This window comes from Talpa occidentalis, unplaced genomic scaffold (genome assembly GCF_014898055.3).
Source record: "Talpa occidentalis isolate TD23 unplaced genomic scaffold, MPIMG_talOcc4v2.1, whole genome shotgun sequence".
Classification (NCBI taxonomy): domain Eukaryota; kingdom Metazoa; phylum Chordata; class Mammalia; order Eulipotyphla; family Talpidae; genus Talpa; species Talpa occidentalis.
Window position 1 is genome coordinate 139,746,670 of NW_026555331.1, and position 25,158 is coordinate 139,771,827.

The window sequence follows — 25,158 nt, forward strand, 5'->3', positions numbered from 1 at the left end:
TAAGCTTCAGTATGGATGAAATGTTCTTCTGCTAAACTTTTTCCCCCAACAGTGAGAGGGAGATGAGACTTCCTTATGCTAGAAGAAAAAACACAAGCTGTGCAGCCATCTGAGCAGAACGGAGGCGCCCATGTGGCCCAGGGATGGAGATTTAAAATAAAACCCATAAACCCAACCTAGATGGACGGGGAGAAAGATTCAACACAGCTACCAATGATGTCAAATCTGCCCTGGGTCTAGGCAATTTTCATTCCCCGAAGGCTTTTAACACAAATGTATGCATTCAGAGCATCAGAAAAATAAACAGCCCGCGTGGTTCAAAAACGACAGGGTACAGACTTTTAAGACAATTCACGAAATTCTCAAACCCAGCCTCTACTGTGCCCCTCGGCTACATCCAAGTCACGGCAAGGTATTCACAGTGGAAAGACTTGGCCAGCACCGCCCGACCAGGGCAGCCAGGTGGCCCGGGCGGACACGCTCCTGAACAGGTAGGGTGACAGCAGGCTCCCGTCACACTCCTGATAACCATGTCACTTCACCTCTGTGTCTTCCTCTCAACAATCCAAACCCCTGTCTGATAAGCAGAGAAAAATCCAAGCTAAGGGACAGTCTATGAAATATCCAACCAGAAGTCCTCAGCAAGGACATGGACATCACAAAGAAGGCAAGGTGAGAACAGTCACTGACCAGAGGAAATCCCGGGTGCCTGGCGGTAATAAAGGGAGCACGTGGTCCTGGCAGATCCTGAGACACAAACAAGGACGTTGGGGGTAGGGGAGAGGGAGAGGGCGAAAGCTGAACCAAGGGTGGGTTTTTGCCAAGAGTAATGCACCAGTGCTTGCCCCTTCATTGTGCAAAGTTAACATCATAATGGAGGAGTCAGCAACAGGGGTGACTGGGTGAGGGGTTCAGGGGGAATCTGAACTGTCTGCAACTTTTGTTCAAATCTAAAATTATTCAGAAGAGTTTATTTAAACTTTAAGAACTGCACCCACAGCACCGAGGGTGAACTGCAGGGCCGGTCACACCAGAGCGCGAAGCGGCCAGAACCCCACCCTCTGTGTGGCCAGTGGACACTGGGCCTATTTGGGGACCTGTCTGGGGTGCCAGGCGACCACAGATGGTGCGGTGTGACAAGAACAAACGTCTCCGAAGTGCCTAACACCCCCATGTGAAGTGAAAAATAGGCAGTTTTATGCAAGGAAAAAAGACAAAGGCTAAATGGGCTGGCTGGGAGCCCTCTGGGCTGTGTGACAGCACATGACAACCAGCCTCCAGCCCTCCCTGGGCACTGCTGCCAGGGCCCCAGCAGGTGTGAGGGGCCGTAGGGCTGCACCCCCCACACCCACTGCCACCCCATCCAAAAGGTGCATCGGAAAGAAGTGGGGAGCACAGAGTTCCTGTGAGGATTGGTAGGAGAACAAGATCTGTGGGTTACATAAAAAAGGACTTCTTTGACCAAAGGAGCACACAAATTATGATCTATTTTCAAGAATCTGTCCAGTGGGAGCACAGGCAGCACCGGGCGAGCCTTGTTCCCTAAAGAGGAGGCAAAGCCTTTGAAAAGCTGCTTGATATAGAAAAACACTGTGTCTTTAGGGAATAAACATGTGGCATGATTTGTTTGCTGTGATGGATTTCTCTAATTGCCTTGAATTTTAATGAAAAAAGAAATCTGGGAAATTTATCCTCTCTGACCAAAAAGTTCCAGAATTTAAAAACGACATGAATATGCAGTACTCATTAGGCCAGAAAATGAAACTACAAATGCCTTTAAAAAATTTTTTTTCCAGAAAACAAACACCCTGTCATCAAAAACATCATCGTTTTAGAGGAGAAGTGACCACTTATTTAAAAGTTTAGCTGACAGAGAAATGAGGAAGAAAACGTCTGGAAAAATCCAAAAAATATTAACAGAAATGATGATGACAAATAAAACCAACATCAAAGGCCAATTCAATTTTCATGCTTCTGCCAAGTACCTGCCTGGTAGGCACTGAAGATGGGCAATGATGGAGAAGACAAGAAAGCTGGTAAAATTAGTCAAGCACAACTGGTTAACTCCAGGGAAGAAAAAGAACTTAGATCTTCTTCTCACATCTGATATCTGAATATATCCCAGCTAGATATGTGATTCAATAACACAGCCTAGTATTACCAGAGTGAAACGCAATGGAATATTTACATGGGATTTTGTGTGATGGAGAAGATATGAGTTCAAGAACAATCTTTGTGAAATATGCTACCCCAAGCATCAGCAGGTGCATCTGGTTAAGTGGGTTGCTGTCGACTCAGTGGGTGGCTCTGGAGCCGTTAAACTGGTGATGGAGAAACTTACTATTTTAACATGTAAACTCTCAGTTGTTCGTAAAAGGTAAGTCACAAAAAGACAGAATATTTGCAAACAACGTGGTTGACAAAAGGTTAATATCCTTAAATACAGAAGGAGCCCCACAACTCAACAGCAAATAAATAAACAATCCAACTTAAAAAACAGGCAAAGGATTTGAAAAGAGATTTTGTCAGAGGAAAGACGCAGAAAGAACATCACTCAACATCAATGAAGTGCTACTCAAAACCACAACGCACCATCACCTCTCCTTGATCGGGACTGATCGTTATAAAAAAAATAAAGCTAAAATAAAAAATAACCAGGGCCAGCAAGTGTTAAGTTAGAACGCTGAGCACTGATGGTGGGAAGGTAAAATGGCACAGCCGCCATGGAAAACAGTGCGGAGGTTTCTCAAAATATTGAAGATGAAACTTCTGTGTGATCCAACAATTCTACTTCTGGGTATTTATCCATAACATGAACGTGAACTCCAAGTCTTAAAGAGATGCCTGCACTTCCATGCTCAGTGCGGCACTACTCACAACAGCTGAGAGTTAGAAGCAACTCTGGTGTTCGCCGACAGATGGAAAGATCTGTACAAGGGGCGATGGGGTATTCTTCAGCCTTAGAAAGGAAGGGAATTTCAACACATGCTAAGCGTGGATGAACCCTGAGGGCAGGATTCTAAGTGAAATAAATGGATAACAGAAAGGCAAACACTGCGTGATTCCTACTTCTGTGCAGAATGTGAAGCAGCCAAACTCAGAGGCTCACAGGAGGAGCAGCGCTGTGAGGGGAACAGCAGTTCTGTTCTGCGTATGTGGCGTTTCAGTTGGGAGAGATGAAAAGCTCTGTGCTTACAGTTAATATCATCATCAACACTTAAAATTACTGCTGAGGATTTTAAAAAACACATGCACTTCAATTCTGTTTGTGTTTCGGAATACGTGTGTGTTTAGTAAGAGTGTGAACACCAGCAAACAGGTGAAAGGGTCAACAGCTTCAGTAGGACACCTCTGCAGGTGGACCAGGCACAGGCAGGAAGACATGCAGAACGCCCTAATAACCACCGAACGTTCTACTTCCATGCTGCTCCTTAGGCTTTCTTTGGATGTCTGAAATAATCCATCATTTTTAAAAGTAACTTTGAAAGGGAACAGCTTGCCCGGGCATCAGTTGGTCACTACTCCTTGTTCAGCCCAATAAACAAGATGGAGGGCATTCAGAGGCCACAGAGCACCACAGTGTGCCCACACTCTGGAAGAGGAACGATTTCCATGGTGAAAACAAAGAAAACTGGGTTGTTTTTTCCTTTCTGTCCTTTCGTTTTGTGAATGTTGCAATCCTCAAAGTATTTAGAAGTGTGTAACTCCTCCTGGTGAACAAGCAATGAACATTTTAAACTGGTGCTACAAAGAGACAGAATCATGCATGATTTCTATAATTGTTGCACTTCCCTCTCTCTTGCTGTAGAAATAATTAGATTTCAGTGATGAGAGTAGATTACTGGGCTAACTGCTTCTGTCAAATTTCAAACATAAACTGAATCAGGGCAGCCTGACTCTGAATCTGGACAGTGTTTATTGTCAGGTGCAAAGCCCCAGCGAAAACTTCTCCAAGTAGGGTTCAGAGTTAACAGGAGAGTTCCAGGACTGGTCTTTCTAAATTCAGAGCATTTTTCCAACACAGAAAGCAGTAAAGCATGAGTATAATTATGTAAGACACAACAGGCTCATAATTTTTGTATTTACAATACAAATACTAACAAAGTATTTTAAATCACGTGAAGCATTCACATACAGATAACACAAGAGTGTGTCCCTAGTTTTATTAGAATAATTCCACAACTACCAATTCTATTCTATTTATTTAGCTCCAATCTTGTTTTTGAATTTTTTAATTTTAATGTATATTAAAATTAGTACCATGTCCCTTGGGTTGGTTCACACAAACAACGTTTTCCTTGTTTCCGCCCAACCTTCTGAGCAAAGCATCACATAGAAGAATTCAGACCAGAGGCTCTAATGAAAGGGGGAAATGCAGGGAGAGAGGCAGAATGAACACATTCAAAGATTTCCTAATTTATTAACTTAAGGCAAACAGATTTTGCACATATACAGACAATCCAATTTATCGTTAACCAACGTTAACTATTCAAGACCACTACTGAGAAACTGGATAAATATCTGTTTAGGTTCAATATCTGCTTGATATAAAAGAATTAGAGACAGTTACAAAAAAGGAAACCACAATAAAAAAGTCCGAATCCCAAGGTATTGGAGAAAATTTTCATTAAGAATTCCTTCCTTTTCATCTCTGTAGGTTTCAAGTACCTCTCTCCCTTGACACTGTCAAAAAAAAAAAAAAAAAAAAATCCTTTTCTTTTGCATCCACTTGTTCCTAACATTTCAGCCAGTGAAAAAGGAATTCAGGCCTCAGCTCGTTTGTGACAGCAAAGGCACGCCCTCTTGTGGCATAAATGGGAACTGCATGTTTACAATGGCACTCAAGCCCGAAGTGAATTCTGAGCTTTACAGCACTGGAGCAGGAACTTCACCATCTTCATTTTATAGACAAGGGAACAGCCTAATGGAGATCAAGCAACTTACTTCCTCAAGGTGTCTTAACTAAGAACACATTAAAGCAGGATCTGGGGCCTCCCTGGTGGCGCAGCGGTTGAGCGCTGGGTTGCAAAGCTGCCCGCAGCCTCTGCAGCGCTGGTTCAATCCCCAGATGCCGGGTGAGGGTCCCCCACGGCGCGCAGACCTCTCCTGCCGCCCGCTGCTCCCCTCAGCAGTGTACTTTGTCGGTCTGCCTGTTCTGTTTCCCACTCTGGCTCTGGTGAATTCTCTCACCCTCCCGCGCTTCTGACTGTACCCAGTGCTTGTATAAATAAATAAATAAATAAATCTTTAAAAAAAAAAAAAAAAAAGGCAGGATCTGACAACATATTACCGAAAGGTAACTCTAAAGTAGTATGTTGAATATAACTTTAAATTTCACTGTTTTTAAGTAGCTGTGAAGCAACTGTTTAGTTGGCATTTTAGCTCTGAAAAAGATAGATTCATAATCATTGACAAGAAAAGGACATGCAAAAATTTTCATAAAAAAGAGAATTAATTCCTAAATTATTTTCAACATTCTCAGAAAGTATTAAAATGTAGGGTGTTACTGTGTTGTGTATCATGGGTCTATTTATTACCAAATTATTTATTTCAAAAGGAGGATAGAGCAGAAACAAAATTTATAAAATGGCAAGGTGTCATCCTCACTTTTACGTTTAATGCCAATGGATATGGAAGACTGCGTCTTGCTAATGGTGTATCAACAATCTTCAAGCCTAAAGATTTCCAATTATCTTCATTTTAAGTCTTTATCAAGAATGAATATGGGGGCTTCCCCAGTGGCGCAGCGGTTGAGCGCTGGGTTGCGAAGTTGCCCGCAGCCTCTGCCGCGCAGGTTCGATCCCCGGCTGCTCCCCGGCCACCGGAGGAGGGTCCCGCATGGCGCACAGACCTCTCCTGCCGCCCGCTGCTCCCCTCAGCAGTGTACTTCGGTCCTTCTGCCTGCTCTGCTCCCCGCTCTGGCTCTGGTGAAGTCTCTCACCCTCCCGCGCTTCTGACTGTACCCAGTGCATATATAAACAAACAAACAAACAAACAAACAAACAAACAAATAAATAAAACATGCCTCTAAAAAAAAAAAAAAAGTTTAAGAATGAATATGGGGGGCCTCCCCTGGTGGCGCAGGCAGTTGAGCGCCACACTGTGAAGCTGTCTGCGGCCTCTACAGTGCCGGTTCGATCCTGGCCGGCCGGCGAGGGTCCCACATGGCTCGGTAGACCTCTCCTGTCTTGCCCGCTGCTCCCCCTCAACAGTGTATTTCGGTAGATCTGCCTGTTCTGTTCCCCACTCTGTCTCTGGTGAATCCTTTCATCCCCTTGTACCTCAGGCCTGTACCCCAGTTCTTATATGCATAAATAAAGAAATCTTTTTTAAAAAAAGAATGAATATGACTAAAAGAACCTTTACAAGGTTGTTTCCAAGGTTAAATGAGTTAATACACATAAACAAATGAGCAGTGGGGTTTTTTTAAACCCCTTTTTATCTTCTTTCTACCAAAGAAATATAGGAAATGTACTTCACAAGCAGTAAGATATGGGGAAAAGCAGTCACGTGGAAAATAAAATAATTAAAAGGAACGACTAAGTCTTAATGTGCGAGGTTTCCATGAGTGAGATTTTCCCACTCTGTTACTATCCAGAAGTTTTCAAGGCTGTTTTTACCTGTAACGTGAGAGAAGGTAGCTCACAACGCAGCACAAACCACCACCACCCCCACCCCCCCCAGGTCGCTGGTCGCTTCCCGCCTAATGTTCCATGTGTCCTCCCAAAGCCGGATGCTGACTCAGAGGGGATCATCTTTAAAGTTCAATCAAATGGAGGCAAATCACTGCACTCCCCGGATGAAAGCTCCAAAGTGAATTCCTGGTTTCCCAATCAACAAGCAAAACAAACAGAGTCCGGGAGTGTCTTATATTCTGGCCTCAATGAACAATACCACCACCTGCCCAGATGGCCAAAGGCAAAAGCTGAACTAACCCCGACGCCTGCTTCTCCTGGTATTCTGCTGGCCGCAACGTACCACCACTCCCACTCGTTGACTCTCTCAATACTTCTCTTTAAACCAAATGCTCCAGTTTTAAGGTTCTGACCAACTTCCCCCCAACCTGGATAACAGTGCACTCCTATTCATCCTTCAAAACGCAGCTGTCCTACATTTCCCTCCTCCAAGGTCTTCCCAGGGGTGCTCACAGGGCTCTCCCTACCGAAGCAGGTTGGGTTTCAGGGCCTCCCCAACCCAAGCTACTTTTATCCCTGCCACGCACATGTTATCTGGCAAATCTGAATGTCCACAATCTGAGTTGAATGAAGGATTTGCTCAGGGGAGGGGAAAAGGAAAAAAAGCCAAATTCAGCTTCTTGGCAACATTTCTGACTTCCATCTGTGCGATGGTATGTATCAGTAGCACAAATTAGGACTTTGTTATTTTTCATGGCTGGGTAATATTCCATTGAGTGGATAAAAACACATCTTGTTTATCATTTCACAGGTCAATGTATCTGGTTTGTTTCCAGTTTTTGCCTACAGTGAACAACGCTCAGAGCATGGGATAATTACCTGGCAATAAATAATGAAGTGCCAATGTGTGCTACAATGTGAATGTACCACATTTTATTTATCCATTCGTTGGTTAACAGACCTTAGTTTTTTCTAAGGGTTTTTGATGGTTCTTTTAGCAATCTGCTTTAACTTAAACTGTAAAATCTGTCTCTTCTGTAAAGTATAATCCCTGGTGTCTTAAAAATTCACATTTCTATTTCCTGGCCTGGTTTAATGGTCAGCCAGTATTTGAACAGAGGTGCTCAAACAAAGCACTCTTTTTTAAGTCTTCTACCCTCCAGTGATGGAGCTATACATGGGGTGAAGGGGCTGTATGTTTCCCCAGCCATTATGAACTGAGTACACCACCTTTACTCCAAATTGAGTGTATCATTTCTGGTGAAAATAAATAAATAAACAAAATAAAAAACCCATCAGCTGGTAAAACTGCAGTTTTCACTAACTGAGATAGAGGTGGGGGCAGTAGAGGGCCCAACAAGGAGTGCGCACCAATCCCGCTTCTCACCCAAAGTACAAGCATATTTATCATCTGCCTATCTGATCGATTTCCAGTGCTCCAAAATGATTTTCATCAATCTTATCCAGTTTTATATTTGTTTTTGTTTTTTTTTTTTGAGAACGAGAATCTCACCTCATCATTAGTGGGACTGGTATTGGCTACCCATTTCAAATTTCTCAATTTCCTATAACAGTCTCTTACGTAAATAAAGTATGACTACAATTCCACTTAAAGTATGAAATATAGAAATGCTCTCGTTTGATAAAAAATTAATCATCATAGCTTGTTTTCCATTAAGAGAGTGGCTCTCCCACAAACAGCCAACAAACTAATATTATGTTCAAGTACCAGAAGAGCCAGATGTTCAGGAATTTTGAGGTTCCTGGGGATAAACTGATTGATCCCTTGGACCTCAGCCACAGCTCCTGACCACAGACCCCATACAATGATCCAAACAGAAGGGATTCTGTGGTGAGAGGCAGGCAAAAAGCAAATTCTTACAGATTCTATTATTAGTATTATTATGTATTGTAGCTATTCTCAACCCAAGATTTCGTAACACATTCTATTTTTTCACCAGTTATGCCAAATACTGTGACAAAATCCTCAAGCCTAACTTGTTTTTAACACCATTACTTCATATTTATAGAATGCTTCGTAGATGACGAAGCTCACTATTATCTCATTGGTTCCTTATAAAACCCTGTGTAGTAGCAAGACCAAGTATTAACCTTATTTTATACCTGTTGTAACTGAAATACGGGGGATTAAGTGTTCCACATCGCTTACAAATCAGACCTAAGACCCAGCTATCCTGGCAATACCTTGTCTCTTAACCTTGGAAATGTCGCGGCCTCCATTTCTCCAGTGCTTCAGCCACTTCAGTATAGGTAAGACGAAGAAATCACCCCCAAGCACTAGCTTTCTCAACACTTTCAGGCAAGGAGAACTCATTGAATATGTGTTTCCTTAAAAATTTTAGTTATCAGCATGTGAGTGCAGACCCTGGGTAAGAAGAAATGAACCCAAAAGCCACAGCAATTGCAAAAGCAACCTTTAGCACCTTCAATGTCAAGCACTGCTTTCCCCCCCTCCCCCATTCGATGACTCCTCCCAGGAGGGAACCACTAGCTTTCCCACATAGACACACACACGGGGGTGGTCTTGGATGTCACAATCTGTTGGCTCACTTAAGAGTATCAAGAAATCTCACTCCAATGCATGTGATGGGAGAAATATGTTCATTCCTCTCATCTGTGAAATTGAAACCAAAAATGTCCTTGCAACTCTTTGATGCCACAGTTCCTCGAGCTAGGGTCTATAGGCTCCCCCCAACCCCACTTACTTCCTCCAATTCTCCTCTGAACCCATGCAGTCAGGCTTTTCTCGCCACATCACAGGAATGTTCATCAAGGTCACTAACAAGCTCCTTGGGGTTAAGTCCTAGGGTCAATTTTCAGTCCATACCCCACCTAACCCACTAGCAGCCTCTGACAAGCAGGTTACTCCTGCGTCCCTGAAGCATTTCTTCTCTCGGTCACCAGAATGCCCCAATTTCCACCTTCCTGTCAGTCGGCCCTGTGGAGTCCCATCTCATCTCCTGACCTCCAAGGATGCAGATCCTGGACTCCCCCTCTCCCTAGCTAGACCCCCTTGGCACCTCAGCTCTTCTTGGGGCTTCAAATAGCAGCTAAATGCTAAGAACTTCCACTTGGCCCCTTCAGCCCTCACCGCTTACTGTACTTTAGACTCTTCCACTCGGATGTCTAAAGTGGCACCTCAAATTTCACGCATTCAAAACTGAGTTCCTGGAGCTACCCCAAATCTATCCCTCCTTCCCTTCTCTCTCCCCACCCTAGTTCTCTTGGTCTCAATAAAAGTCAACTCCATTCTTGACTATTCAGGCAGAGAACTGAGTCATCCTTGACATGTCTCTCTCTTTCTCATCCCAAACCCAATTTCACAACAACGTATCACTAAAATCCCATCACGTCCCCTATGTATGAGACTAGCCACCTCGCCTCTTACCTGGGTGACTGTGGTGGCCTTGAACTGCTTCTCTGCATCCACCCTTGCAAGTGTTCCCACACTGACCCCAGAGTATTCTAATCACAGCAGCAACATCTAATCAACAGCAACATCATGTCACTTCTCTTCTCAAAACCCACCAACCAATTCCTTTTTATCTTGGTCAAAGCCCAAGTCCTTATAACCACCCCGCTGCTGCTCACATGGTGTGACCATCTGTTTGCCTTTCATCTGCCTTTTCTCACTTCAATTGATCTCAGAATCCCTCCGCATTGTTCAAAGGAGCCGGGCACACCCCTGCCTCAAGGTCTTTGACTTTCTCTTGTCTCTGCCTCCAATACTCTTCCCTCAAAGGGCCCCAGGGCAATTCCCCTCATCTTTTTCAAGTCTCTGCTCAAATATCACCTTTTTGCTGAGGTCTTCCCTGCACAACCTATTTATAATTCAACCCCTCCCTTACCTTTTCTCTAAAGTACGTGCTACATATTTCCGTATTTATTTTTCAGTTTGTGTCTCTCCCATAAAACATTAACTCCACGAAGACAGGGAGTTTGGTTTGCTTTGCTCACAACTGTGTCACCAGCGCCCAGAATACTGACTGGCAAATGACAGGTGCTCAACCAATATTTGGCGAATCAAAGAATCATTGTTAAAACAACATAGCTTCCTATTAATTGATCCACACGAAGACCAGGAGGCTCAAGGCCTAAAGGATACTAAGTAACAGACGACTAGGAAAGGTGACAGTTTACGATGACACCAACCAGCTCTGTCCACTGGAAATACCATGTATTTCTGGCAGTTACATTAAAAAAGTAAAAGAAGGGGCCTCCCTGGTGGTTCAAGGGGTTAAGTCTCAGCACTATGAAGCTATCCACAGCCACTGCAGCACCAGTTCGATCCCTGGCCTGCCAGGGAGCTAACCCACATCGCGCAGCAGACCTCTCCTATCTGGCCTGCTGCTCCCCTCAGCAGTGTATTTCAGTAGATCCACCTGTTCTGCTCCCCACTCTGTTCTCTGGTGAATCCTCTCACCGCCCCCCCCACCTCTGGCCTGCACCCCAGCTCTTGTATGCATAAATAAATAAATCTTTAAAAAAAAAAGGTAAAAGAAAACAAGTGAAGTGTTAATAATGTTTCACCTAATCCAGTAACTGAAACACTGCCATTTTATCATGTGATTAAACAAAAACTACTAATAAAATATTTCAGTCTTTTTTTTTCATGCTAAGTCTGTGGAGGGTGGTGTGTGTTTTATGCACAGACACATCAGCTGGGCCCAGCCACATCTAGTGTCAGCAGTGACATGCGGCCAGTGGCCATGCCATATCAGGCAAGACAAATACAGCCCAACAGGAAATTAGGCCACTAAAGGGCGGAGTATCTTGAGCACTTATTGTTTTTGACTTAGCATTTCGTAACACAGCCCTGGTACAGCCTCATGTTTTCCTTTTTTTGTTGTGTCAATAGAGTTTCAATGGCTCTATGGAGAGGATTAGCAGCTTTCATTCTGAGCAATAATTTGTATCAAGACAACTGGCTCAACTTTTTAAATTTCATTCAGAGGTTTTGATTAGAAAGAATGAACACTCTCCTTCCTAAGTCTTTTCAATTCACAAAGTTGAGCCCTGAGAATTCTGTGATCTCATCTATATTAGCAAGAAAAAAAAAAAACATTTTCAAATAGCACTATTAAAACTATTTCCACTAAACCGACCAGTATTTATTTTAAGTTAATCAAAATGCATGTGGTGAAAAGATAATTTCTGAATAGAAATAGATGCATTTTAAAAATTCATAAGTTGCCTGACCAATATTTTTGCATTTCATAATATAGTAAGTGAAATAAACTCCAAGGAGGATGCTTTTAAATGTGTAATATATGCATTTAAATCTTGACTATGCTTCATAAAAGACAAAAATATTATTAATGGAAGCTATTTTTATTACCTTTTTTTAATCATCGGGAAATTAATTTCTCCCAGAATCCCATTATTTATAAATATTCACTTACTGGAATTATAATAATGGCCAATGTTTTCAACAACCAATTTAAAAAATCCAAATAAAGTGCAGAATATTTTAAAACTTTGGTCATAAAATTTTCCTTTTTAAACAGTAACATGGAATACAGCAGCGTCTACTTACTCAGATGTTCGAGCGCTGTTCTCAACCATCTCCCATAAACTGGCAGGTTCAAGCTTAGAGCAGTGAGGCACAGAAAGTCCAGATGGTAAAATCTCCAGATGCTCCGAGCCCTGAAAGCATTAATACAAAGCTGGGGTGAGAAAGAAAACCAAGACGGAAGAATTCTCTCGAGTAGACCATCTAGAGAGAACCTAACTTCTCTTTATTCTTTGCTTTCTGTTCTTCTTAGTGAGGTCTCCAAACAAGTTAATTCCTGGCCCTGGAGCGGTGGGTGACCTGAGACAGCAAGAGTTGATATTACAAGTGACCTTCTGTGTTAAGAAACCTCCCTGGGGAGAAGCCTAGGTCAGCGGGAAGAACCGGCCAGCGCTGTCCTGTGTACCTGGCTCGCCTGCTCACCAGTGACGGGAGAAATCTCTGGCTCTTAACCTGTAATTCAGGACACAACCTAAGACACACTTGAAAATGAAAACAGAATTTTTGAAATATTAACCAATCAACTTTTCATTATATTGGTTTTATTCTACAAACAAAAGGAGCACAGATCCACCACATGAAAGGCAAAATTCAAAGGTTTCTTTATATTATATCAACACCTAAAGTTTGGCAAGGAGACTAATTATTCTTCGGTCTATATACATGTACTTTAATCTGTTTTCTTAACCTAAGATGCTAATGCTGTGTTGCTGGCCATTTTTTTTTTTTCTGAAAAGAAAAAAGTTCTTACTAAAAATGGTCTTACTATTTTTAATTTTTCACCAAGTTGCCACAACTTTTTTCAAAGTTTCATTTTATGTTAACCTGAAACCACTAACATCGTCATTGACTCTTCTGTATTTTACTTGAGTTTTAACAAGCTAATGCTCTCTTCACAGGTACTGAGAAAGCTGTCAAGCTCAAAGCAAATTCTGCGAAACAGAGAAAAGTCTCAATTCTATTTTTTTATACAAAAACTGTAAATATTTTAGTCTAAATAGCTTCACAGATGCTATCTTTTTGCAGAAGCTGGTGTTCTTTTTTCCTACTCTTGCCCCCTCCAATCCACTTGACAACACAGTGCGGCACCAGACATTCTCCCCAGTGCTAGTATCATCACGTCGCTTCCCACCTTAAAACTCTTCCACAGCTTTCCACTGCCCCTCAGGTGTAACCCCAACCTGAGCATGGCCTCCCAAGTCCAGCACAACTGAGTTCCTTCCTATCTCTCAGCCCACACTGGCCATGTCCCCCAAGCACCACGTACTCCACTGCCCCAGGGTCTTGGTATGCTCTGTTCCCTCAGCCCAGGATGCTCTTCGCAGTCATGGCCACCCATCATTTCTGAGAGGTCTTCTAGACACAGGAATTCCCACTCAAAAGTATACTGCACTTTTTCCTACGAAACATTCATTAAATCTGCATTTATTTGCTTTCAGAAAGCCTAGCTTCACCAGACAGTAAAACTTCATGAAAGAGAGGGAAGAATTTGTTCTCCTTTAATTCACCCATGATCACCATCTTTTACCCAGCACCTTATTCAATACTTTGGCACTTTATGAACCTTCAGTAAAATATTTGTTGAATGAATGAATGAAAGGAGAAGAGGAGGCTCAGAGAATAAAGAACAATCTAGTTATTTCAGTCAACTGTTATCTAAGACCCAAATACTTCACTGATAAATCCCATCACATCGTAAGTATTCTCCCTCCATACAGGACAAGTCTTAACAACATATAAACAGTCTGCACCTGGGGGACGGGGTGGAAAGGTCTACTAGAGGGAAGAAAAGAGAAAGAAAAGGATGTTTCTCTTGACTCCACATTCCCATGAACAACCTCCCTGTTCATGTACACCAACTTTGTAAGACTCCTCCAAGAGCTGATTGGATCTGCTGTCTCCAATTCTCACCTGAGCTCGCTCCTATCAGGCATTTGTCTCCACTGTCCCCTGAAATTGCTCATGAAAGCCACAGAAGTTCCACCCTAAACTATCCAATGGCCAGACACTGAGGCATGCACATGCAATAAATCATTGCATCATCTAAACAGTTCATCGAGACCACCCTGTAGGCAGGTCCACAGTATCCCCAGAAAGAGGTTTAATGGAATTCATTTAAGGCCCCTGGGACAGAATGCAGCAGAAACAATTTTTATTGACTCTCATAGCCAAATTTTCATCTTGCTGGACCTGTCAAGAAGTAGGAGATGACCACACCACTCTTACGTTAAACTCTATTTGTCTGGCTTCCAGGACCTCACACTCTCCTGTCTCTCCTATTCCACTGGCCATTCCTTCTTAGACTCTTGCTATCCTGACCATTTAATGTGAGAGGCCAGGGTTCCCAGTTCCTTAACCTCCTTTCCACGGACATTTCTTCTCCTTGGTCATCTCAGCGGGTCTCGTCACTTTGAATACCACCAAGCAAGAACTTCTCCCAGGACCCTAAGGGTCGTACTTTCAGTGCCTACTTGCCATCACCCCTGGGATACGTAAACAGGCATTTCACATTTCTCATCATCCTGCGCCAATGTCCTGGTGTTCGTCACCTCCCAACTCTGATGCTCCTACAGGAGTTGATAAATGGCAACTCGATCCTCCAAGTGATCCCTGACTTTTCTAGTCCCTCAGAATTCACATCCAACCCATCAACAAAGCCTGCTGCTTCAGTCTTTAGAATATGGCTTCCTTCATGCTATTTCTCCCCTATTTCTCCCATCACTGCTACCCTCTGAGCCCCATCACCTCCATCTGGACAAGTCTCCCAGCCGATTCTTCCCTGGTCACCTGGCAACGAATTCTTAAACTCCTTTCCTGGTATAGTTTCAGGAACAGCAGAGGTGCTGGGTCCTGTGGCCCCAGTCCCTGCACCAGCACATGCCCCTCCCGAGCAGGCGTGTTCAGCAGGCTCGTTGGCCTCTGCCTTCTGGAGTGCCCAGTGCCACGAGCTGCACCCTGGGCCTTTTACATAACTGTGCTTGAAAATATTTTTCACTGGGTTCTTTAAACAAAGATTCACGTGATAAATTTCTGCTTGAGTTTAGTTCCAGGAAATGTTTGGTTTCTGCAGATGTTTATATGCTTCCGGTTGTCAGTACATGAACACTATATAATTCTGTTTCTTTTTCTCACTTCAGCAACTAGAAAACATAAAATTAAAAACATTGCCCAAATCTGCTCCACACTGATAGATGGGAATACTTAATGCTTAGGTTTCTTTTAGTGAGGCTGATTTTTTTTTTTATAAAGTTACTATTGACTTTTAGCCCAAAAAGTTTAAGTCGCTTCCAGTGTTTTCAAAAGCAAGAAGAGCTGTAAAACATAAAAAGCATATATAACATTCACCTGTTTACAAATTCCAGTATGAAGTGGAAAAAAAGAGAAAAGCACAGTGGCGTTTTCATACTGAGAGGGTATAAATGCCCGGAATGAAGTTCAGCGTGATCCAAAAGATACAGAACATTCAAAAAGAAATGAAACTGCACTCTCCTCCCCTCTTTGTTTAAACCTGGCTCACCAGCTGGAATATCAAATAAGCTCCTGGTGGAATTTTCTTAGCAATAATAAAAAGTCTAAAATTTTTACAGACTACTTCAGTAAGTAAATTCTTTCAATGTTATTTTTTTTTTTTAAATTTTTTTTTTTTTTTTTTTTTTTTATAGAGGCATGTTTTTTATTTATTTATTTTGTTTGTTTGTTTGTTTTTGTTTACACATGCACTGGGTACAGTCAGAAGTGCGGGAGGGTGAGAGAATTCACCAGAGCCAGAGCGGGGAGCAGAGCAGGCAGAAGGACCGAAGTACACTGCTGAGGGGAGCAGCGGGCGGCAGGAGAGGTCTGCGCGCCATGTGGGATCCTCCGCCAGTGGCCGGGGAGCAGCCGGGGATCGAACCGGCGCCGCAGAGGCCGCGGGCAGCTTCGCAACCCAGCGCTCAACCGCTGCGCCACCGGGGAGGCCCCCTCTTTCAATGTTATTTTGAAAATATAAAAACGATTTAGAAAAGTGCATTAAACTGGTCTTATGACGGGTACATTCTACATCACGTACTTTGGAAAGCAGTCCAGATAATACAATTATATTTTATAAATATACACATTTATAAAAAAAAGACAATGAACCAAAAAGTGACTTAAATTAAGCCATAAATTTGGCCTTATGCTCTACAGTTGATAAAGCAAAAACATGAAAAGGATCAATTCTAAAATTCACACTGGCTTACAATAGGATGATAAGTCTCAGGAGAAAAGGAATTTGCCCTGGTAATCAAAGTTCTGAGAAACAATTCTCTAGTGGGTTATTCTATTTAAATAATACACCGGAGTCTTTAACACTGTCCCTTACAGATCCTAATTGGTTCACCTATCAGTTTCTTATAGTGTATATAATATACAGAAAAAAATATAAAGCTCTCTGCTAATCTAAATGAATAAAAAAGAAAACTTTGGAAGCCTGTCTAACAAAACTTTCTGTGATGATGAAAATGTTCTATATCTACATTGTACCTTATATTGCCTCTAACCACATGTGGCTACTAAGCACTTCAACTGAGGCTAGGGTAAACCAACAAACTGAATTTTGAATTATATTCAATTTCAAATAGTCACCTTAAGAGAGTAAATATCTACTCTCTGAACTCCACAGGTCTAAACATCGGTTATCAAACTTTTTTTAGTAGCAGAAATCACTTTGGGGTTGGCAAACAAGTACGGAATTTAATACATAAAGTTAAAATGGTATAGTGGATATTTTAATAAATTCAAATTTATAATATAAATTCAGTGCAAATCAGTTTTCCAATGGGCAAAGTTTAGAAATTGCAGCTTATAAGGAAGAGCTATAAACTTAGATCAGCCCCAGTAAACACTTTACTTTGGTTTTTTGTTTGGCTGCACCGTGCAATGTCCATGGGGGACTCTAATTACACACTCTGAGCCACCCAATTACCAAAGGCCACACACAGCAGACATCTACTCGGGAAGCAGATGGAGAAAGACAGCACGCCAGCAGCAGCAGCTTCAGGTGTTCACTTTGTGGAAAGAGTCCTCCCAGGAGACCACAAGACCATCCAGGAGCTATTCTCTTTGGCATTCAAATGACAGCTCAGGTTTAAGGAGATGAGAAACACAGAGTGGGGCCAGAACAAGCTGATTCAGAAGCCCGGTGTCCTCAACAGAAACCAGTATCTCATGCAATGCTGAGATACTGCCAGGGACCTAATGAAGTTCATACCCGTTTCTGAAAAGTGCTCCTAGGAAGCTCAAAACCACTGCCCCTAACCAAGAATTTACAGTTCGTGTACAGTTCCTCCCAGTCCAAACACAATACCAAATAAAGGTCACTTTTACCGTAAGCAGTGTTGCCTAGTAACATGGTTGACTTTCCATTATTATCAGGAGTCAGAGGAACTGAGTAGAAAGTTCATCCCAGGTCAGATCTATCCTTAGAGAATGAGAAATGGTTTTGTTAATTCTTTACCCACCCTCCACGATTAAAAGAATAATAATCCTAGCATATTGAGAATAAAAAAGAACTTCCTTAACTTCAAAGACCTATTAAAAAAATCAAACTTAATAATAGATTATCTCCATTAAAAATGAGACCAAGATGATTGGAATTATCATTTCTATTCAGTAACAGAGATCCTAGTCAATGTAATAAATATAAATATACTATAAATTGAGAGTAAATATATTTTTTTAAAGATTTATTTATTTATACAAGCACTGGGTACAGTCAGAAGCGCAGGAGGGTGAGAGAATTCACCAGAGCCAGAGCAGGGAACAGAACAGGCAGAATGACGAAGTACACTGCTGAGGGGAGCAGCGGGCAGCAGGAGAGGTCTGCATGCCATGTGGGACCCTCGCCCAGCAGCCAGGGATAGAACAGGCACTGCAGAGGCTGCGGGCAGCTTTGCACCACCAGGGAGGCCCAGAGATTAAATATTTTAAACAAGTGACAAAATTATCCTTGTGTCCACATGGTATTTGTGTAGAGAGCTATGATGTAAAATTATTAAAATTATTTTTAAAAATTTGATCAATGTTGCTGGATATAAGATCAATGTACAAAATTAATATAATTTCCAATAACCCCAAAACACCACTTTGCAACTGTAATAGGAAAAGCTATCATTTATTTTTTTTTTTTTTTTTTTTTTTTTAATAGAGGCATGTTTTATTTATTTATTTATTTGTTTGTTTGTTTGTTTGTTTTGTTTATACATGCACTGGGTACAGTCAGAAGAGCGGGAGGGTGAGAGAATTCACCAGAGCCAGAGGGGGGCGCAGAGCAGGCAGAAGGACCGAAGTACACTGCTGAGGGGAGCAGCGGGCGGCAGGAGAGGTCTGCGCGCCATGTGGGACCCTCCTCCAGTGGCAGGGGAGAAGCCGGGGATCGAACCGGCGCCGCAGAGGTCGCGGGCAGCTTCGCAACCCAGCGCTCAACCGCTGCGCCACCGGGGAGGCCCGGAAAAGCTATCATTTAAAGTGACAACTAAATGCTATAAGCTTTCCAATTATAGATCAAACAAAAAAATATTCAAGAGCATTGTAGAGAAAATTACACAGCTAAGGGGAAAATATTTGTGGATATATTTGTGGATGGAAGACCTAATAAGTGTCCCAAAACTGAAATGGGTTTTAATATGATTCTACTGAATTCTTTACTGGAACTTTCAAGGACCATGGTAAGTTGATCCTAAAATTCCTAAGTAAAAAGAGCCAAAAATAGCCTTGACAAAATTGAAGAAGAAAACATTTAGGCAACTTGTCCTCCAAAATCTTAAGACATATTAAACCATGGGAAATTAAATAGTGCAGGCAAATGTAAACAACAGAGCACGCTGAAAAAGACATGTATATTTGAAAATTTGATAAATAATAAGCAGTAGTACTACACACCAGGGAATCAAGGATGGACTATTGAATAATCGTGCTGAGATATAGGTCATAAGTAAGGAAATAAAATTAAATCCATGGTTCATACCATCAAGAGCTAACTGTAGAGGAATTAAAGATTTAAGTGTGAAAAGAAAGCTTTCAGGGTAAAAAAAATTCTATAATGAGGATTTAAAAAATAAGACATAAAAAGTAGGAATTATAAAGTGAAAGACTGATAAATATTACCATGTTACATTTTCTTTAATTCTAAAGAAAAGATTCTTTAAACAAGTGAAAATCAAGACAAGGACTAGAAGAAGATACGAATAACAATAAAGACATTAATAACAATAAAGTGTTAATTGACAGAACATGTTAAGAACTCCTAAAAAACAGTAAGTAAACACAACTGAATTTAAGAGGAAAATATTGTAGATAGTTAATGGACAAAAAAGGAAATCTCAGTGAAAAATAAACGTAAGATGTCCAAATTCAGCACAATGGAATTTAACACTGTAGTAAGATGTAATTTCACACCAGATTGACAAAATGTAAAACAGAAATGAAAAAAAAATTAACTGATTTAACTACTTTGCAATTTAGTGATCTCTAATAAAGATGAAAATGCTTGTATCTACAACCAAGTAATTCTACTCCTGAATATGTACACTAAAGAAACTGGCTATTTAAGGAGGTAGACATAAGAATGTTTATTAGCACTGCTTGTGATAGCAACATGTTGTAAACAATTCAAATGTGAATCAATCTGAGAATGGATAAACATTTGGTGATACTGTTTATAATGAAATACTACATATATTTGAAAAATTCAAGAACTACAAATGTGCAAGATGAATGTGGTTTTTTTTAAAATGTTAAGCTTCTGCATGACACAAGAAATAATGGTAAAAACACAAACCACAGGATGAGAGAAAATATCTGCTAACAATTAATACAGAGTTACTATCATAAATATGTAAGGAACTTCTGCAAGTCAATAGCAAAAAATAAAAAATCAAGTAACTCCCTATTAAACAATGGGTACGTGAAAAGATGCTCAACAGCACTGATCATGAGGAATATGTAATCAAAACCACAGTGAGGTATTAGTTTACCTCTGTTAGGGTGGCTATTATCAAAAACACGGAAAGTAGGTGTTGGCAAGTATTTGGAGAAACTAGAATCCTCGTGGGCTGTGGGTGGTAATGTAAATGGTATTACTGCTATATAAAACAACATAGCAGTTCCTCAGGAAATTTAATGTACTGAAAGATCTAGCAATTCTATCTCTGGATACTTATTCAAAAGAATAGAAATCAGGATCTCCTAGAGATATCTGCACTCCTGACTTAGTGCATCATTATCACAATAGCCAAGAGGTAGACACTCCTCAATGTCCATCTACAAATGACTGGAGAGAGAAACTGTCAGGTACAGACAACGGAGTATTATTCGGCCACAATGAGCAGGAAATCCTGCCACACGCAGCAACGTGGATGAGCCTTAAGCAGGATTTTGCTAAGTGGAATGAGTGAGCCACAAGAGGACAAACACTGCACAATTCTACTTCTATACAGTAGCTGTAGCAGTCAAATGTACAGCAGCAGAAGTAAAAGGATGGAGCCAGGGACTGTGGGAGGAATAAAGAGCTGCCCTGCAAGGGTGAGGTATTTCAGTCGTGCGAGGACGGAGCTCCAGAGAGCTGCTGTATAGCACTGTGCTTCTTGCTAACGATAATGCAGTTCAATTCTGCCAAGAAGGAAGACGTTACCTTTACAAATGAAGAAAAAATGTAGAGTGAAAAAAGTTGTAGGTGACCACAGGTAGTAAAATATAGATATAAGAAAGTGTGAAATCGTGTAAAATAATGTTATATGCATAATGCTACAGGAAGATTGGTACAAAGGCAGGACAAGTACAAAATATGTGTGGAAAAGCTGAACGTGCAATTTTGGGGGTTGTTTCTACTGAGGAAGAGGAATGGGCTCCATGCATGTTACTCAAGAGGCTTCTATTTTACCTGTGATAATTTTACTTAAAAGAAACTACAGCAGGTATTATAAAACGCATTGTTTTCGATAGCTTAGTCTACTTAAGTTACTGTGTGTTTCAAATGCTTCACTTCACTATATACATTTTGTAGACACTAATACTAAGAATGTTACCTTCCTTCCTAAGAGATGGGTTTCATCTTTTCTGATAACAGAAGGTTCCATGGAACCCAAGTCTTATGGGGAAGGATCAGTCCCAAATTAGAGCCAAACAAGTGTGAGTGTGTGTGTTCATTCGTCAGAAGGTTCTATCACTTAAATGAAATTGTAAGAATCATGAACATCATTGATGATGTCTGCCATTTTGCAGGGCAAGAATTAAAAAATCAGAACCAAATCTGAACTAAAATCCACAAACATACTTGTCAATTTTTCTTTCAGTTCTGATTTCTGTTTATATGTCATTTCATTTTAGGTATTTTGCTGTTAACTGTCCCAAGCCCTCTGTAAAATAGAAGGTTCTCCTAGGTTATCATTCTAAGTAATATCTGTCCTGCCCCAGAAACCCTGTGTCTAGTACTTACAGGATGACATGAATAAACACAGATATTAAAGTTATCACTGAGCTAGCTAAAGACACAACTGTGAATAAGACAAAGTTCCTGTTCTCACAGACCTTGCAGTCAGTGCTGGTAGTGACAGGTAAATAATCTGTTAGGACATGGGACAACAAGTCCATGGCTGCTGATGCACAGGGGCGATGAGAGAGCAGAGAAATCTAAACTGAGACTGGAAGGGGAAGGAGCAAGCCAGAAGCCACAGTCTACAAAGAGAATATCCTGAAAATCATCATCTTCCCATAACCAGAAATCCCAAGGAAGGATGACTAAGCCATGCCAGTCGGGCACACGTTGCACCTGTGTTTCCACGTGTCCACCCTCAGTGTGGTGCCTGATGTCTGAACCAGCTCCCCGCGTGCTTCGCGAGATGGCTGGCACTCAGCCCCAGTGAGCAGGACTTCCCACGGAATTCCTTCTATTATCAGGGAAGAAAACCTTTCCTGAAACCTCCCAGCAGACCTCCTGACATCTCACAGGCCATAAGTGCGCCTCAGGGTCATTTCCAAACCAATCAATTGGTTAAAATAGAACCTTCATGTCAGTGGGAGACTGGAACCCACCTCCCCCCGAAAGCACAGGGTCGTGGAGAAAAAAGCAGCTTCTTGAACAAAACTGGGGTTCTTTCAGAAGAGAGCAGTGAAAGGTTGCAAGAAAAGCAACCGGGAGGACGTGCTACAGCCGTTATGGTAATGCGTCCCTTAGAGAAGATGACAATTGGCACTAACAGGAAATATAAATAAAAGATCAACGTGTTCTTAAGCAACAGCATAGGTATATTCAATTTTTTTATAGAGAAAACTAAAATGAAGAAAAATAATACAGTATGACCGAAGAACACAAAGACTGGGGGAAAATACAGGGTAGTGGAAGGAAACCTGGTTTCGAATACCCAAAGGCAGCTCTGAAAGAAGAGCATGATAAAATGACAGACACTCATCATGTTTAAAAGTTGAAAGGTAAAAATTTAGGGAAGAAGAAGTAGTTGTTTTAGTTGTTAGAGGCCCTAAGAATACCGAGACAATGCATGAGCAAATATAAAGCCCAGATTGAGAGCAGACCCTCTCAACAGCTGTCTTGTGATATTAAAGGCACTGAATGAGGGAATGAATGAGTGAACGAATGAATGAATGAATGGGTGGGATTGGATCTGAAGTACAATTTGTTTTATTTTACTGAAGAAACATTGTATCATGGGATTATGTAAATTTCAGGAGTTCATCATTGACAATCAACATGTGTATGTGCTACTTTAAGGTCATGGCTAAGAACCGGAAACTACCAAAGGTTTCTAATCAGAAGATACATGTGACCAAAACTATTTCCAATGATAACTCTTGTTTCCAGTAAAGAGAACAGACTGGGGGAAAATGAAACAAAGAGTGATCTATTAGGAAGTTGCTGAGATCATCTAAGCTTAGCAAGGCCTGGATCCAGGGGCTTAAGAACTGGAAACCAGAAGTACAACTTTTAAAAGTGATGGTTACACCTAAGTATACATGTTTTGCTTATTTTATTTATAAACAGTATCAGAAGCATGTGAAGTATTGCTGTATATTTCAGGTCCCTTCATTTACTGTCTTATGCAAAATCAGAGGACTTTTCTTAAATCTAATCTACCTGACCCTGAATTTTAAGATGTTTTTACAGTATGCGCTGGTCTGTACAGCATTTGTCCTGAGTTTTTTTTTTCAACTCCGACAGTACAGATTAAACCTGAGTCCATCAGCACCGCAGTCTCTGGGGCCTCCTAGTGCCAACTGCCTGGAATGACAGCCCTCATAGCAAATTCTCTACTAGAAGAGCACAATCTCATTCCATTCTCCAGGGCTGCTTCTACATATACATAAATAATGACCTTCCCCCAAATAACATCCCCGACACTATTCAAGATCATAGTGAGTCCATGACTGAGGACAACAGCATCTATGGAGTTCAGGGAGCCCCACATTCACAGCGTCTGCAGCATTATCATTTCCTCTAACAATCTGTGACAAGCCACGGCCAAGGGTTCTTTCTGATTTGTTTTTATTTCAAACAAGATTTTAACTATGGTATGCTCTTATCTCACATGCAACTTAAGTCTTTATGTCACTCTGCTTCTCCATGAGGGCTCACCACGGGAGACAGCCAGTGCTTCTTCCTGTTAGTCTCCCACAGTCTCCCTGGTCAGTCTCTCAGCCTCTTACATCAGGACCAAGGCTATGGCTAGCTCATTACAGTAGCAATAATGTCTTCATGGACATAATTGTGTAGACAATGAGTAATATTAAAGTTTAATCATAATTATAATGAGAGGGGAGGAGCTCTATGCACATACGGTAGGGTTACCCAAGAAATAGAAATCCTCTTCTTCTATCATATGAACTCAAAGGAATTCCTCCAATTGAAAAAGTAAAAACTGTAAAGAGCAACATGCAATTCAGAGACCTGGAGGTAAATAGCCTAAGAATCAGGTCTCAGAGTTGAAATCACCCGAGCTCCCTTCCTTGCAAAGGGTTGTGCTGTATTACAGAAACAGATAAACACATACATAACCAAAAAGTACTGAGGTCAGTACCTAAAACGAGAAGAAAGATTGTATTACTCTCATTTTAAGTATTTCATGGCTTTAAAAATGAAGGGTTTAACGTAAAAAAAAAAAATCAAACCGTGTGACCAAGTTAAATGTTATTTAAAACTATTTTAATATGCCAAATAACTATTCCTATAATATCTAAGCAGAAATAATCTGGTCTCTTGTTTACAATACAAGGCAGGAGCGTGTGGTGGTTAGCACTGTAGCAACTTGGTTAAGGTGAAACTGTACTTTCCAGAATCCTCTTCCATCAATGGATCTTTGTCAGAGTTGGTCAAAGAGGAAGGTACTGGTAATGAACAGGTGATCTGGAAGGAGGAACTGCAACAGCAGTCACTGCTCACCAAGTCACTATACTCTTTCTTGGCTAGATGAGGTGACAGATGTGGACACTGGTGGGTTCCACGTCACTCTCACATTCCTCTGGTCCACGTCCAGCTTCTTCCCAAACACTGAACATACTGACCAACAAGGGTCTCAGGCCCATGGTAGAAGACCAGGGCTGGCATTCAAGAAATACGTAATAGACTGACCAACGGGTGTTTACTAAGCTAAATAATGATTAAAGCTCCCCTCACACGACAGCCTCCATGTATAGAACATTCTATCAATTTATGAAATTATAGAACTTGGAGCATATGTCAAATATTGTATGACTTTTTAAAAGAAGAAAACACATTAACAGGCAATCTGATATTTCAAGATACCTAAACAACCTGAGATCACAATGTCTGAGCAGAAGAGTAAATAAACTAAGAAATCTAACTCCACCACTTCTTCATTACTCTTTATCAAATTGTTCAGCAGTTTCTTCATTTTGCCAGAAACCCCTCACACATGTATAGTCACCTGTCTTTGTTAGCCAAATTCCCGAGCTTGAGTGTCAACCACCAAAGATGACTCCTTAGTCTTTACGTTTCAGCGC

General features: G+C 41.3%; 1 long non-coding RNA gene across 7 annotated transcripts in view; it reads right to left on the bottom strand.

Moving 5' to 3' along the window:
- LOC119247014 (uncharacterized) overlaps positions 1-25,158 on the bottom strand; it is a 157,168-nt gene that overhangs the window by 102,298 nt on the left and 29,712 nt on the right. For 6 of the 7 annotated variants that reach the window (XR_008550858.1, XR_008550861.1, XR_005125637.2 and 3 more), the window contains one exon: positions 12,193-12,302. This is a non-coding gene — a long non-coding RNA (uncharacterized LOC119247014). Of the gene's footprint in view, positions 1-12,192; positions 12,303-17,514; positions 17,604-25,158 lie in introns of all 7 variants that reach the window. The other variant, XR_008550859.1, reaches the window with a different exon arrangement.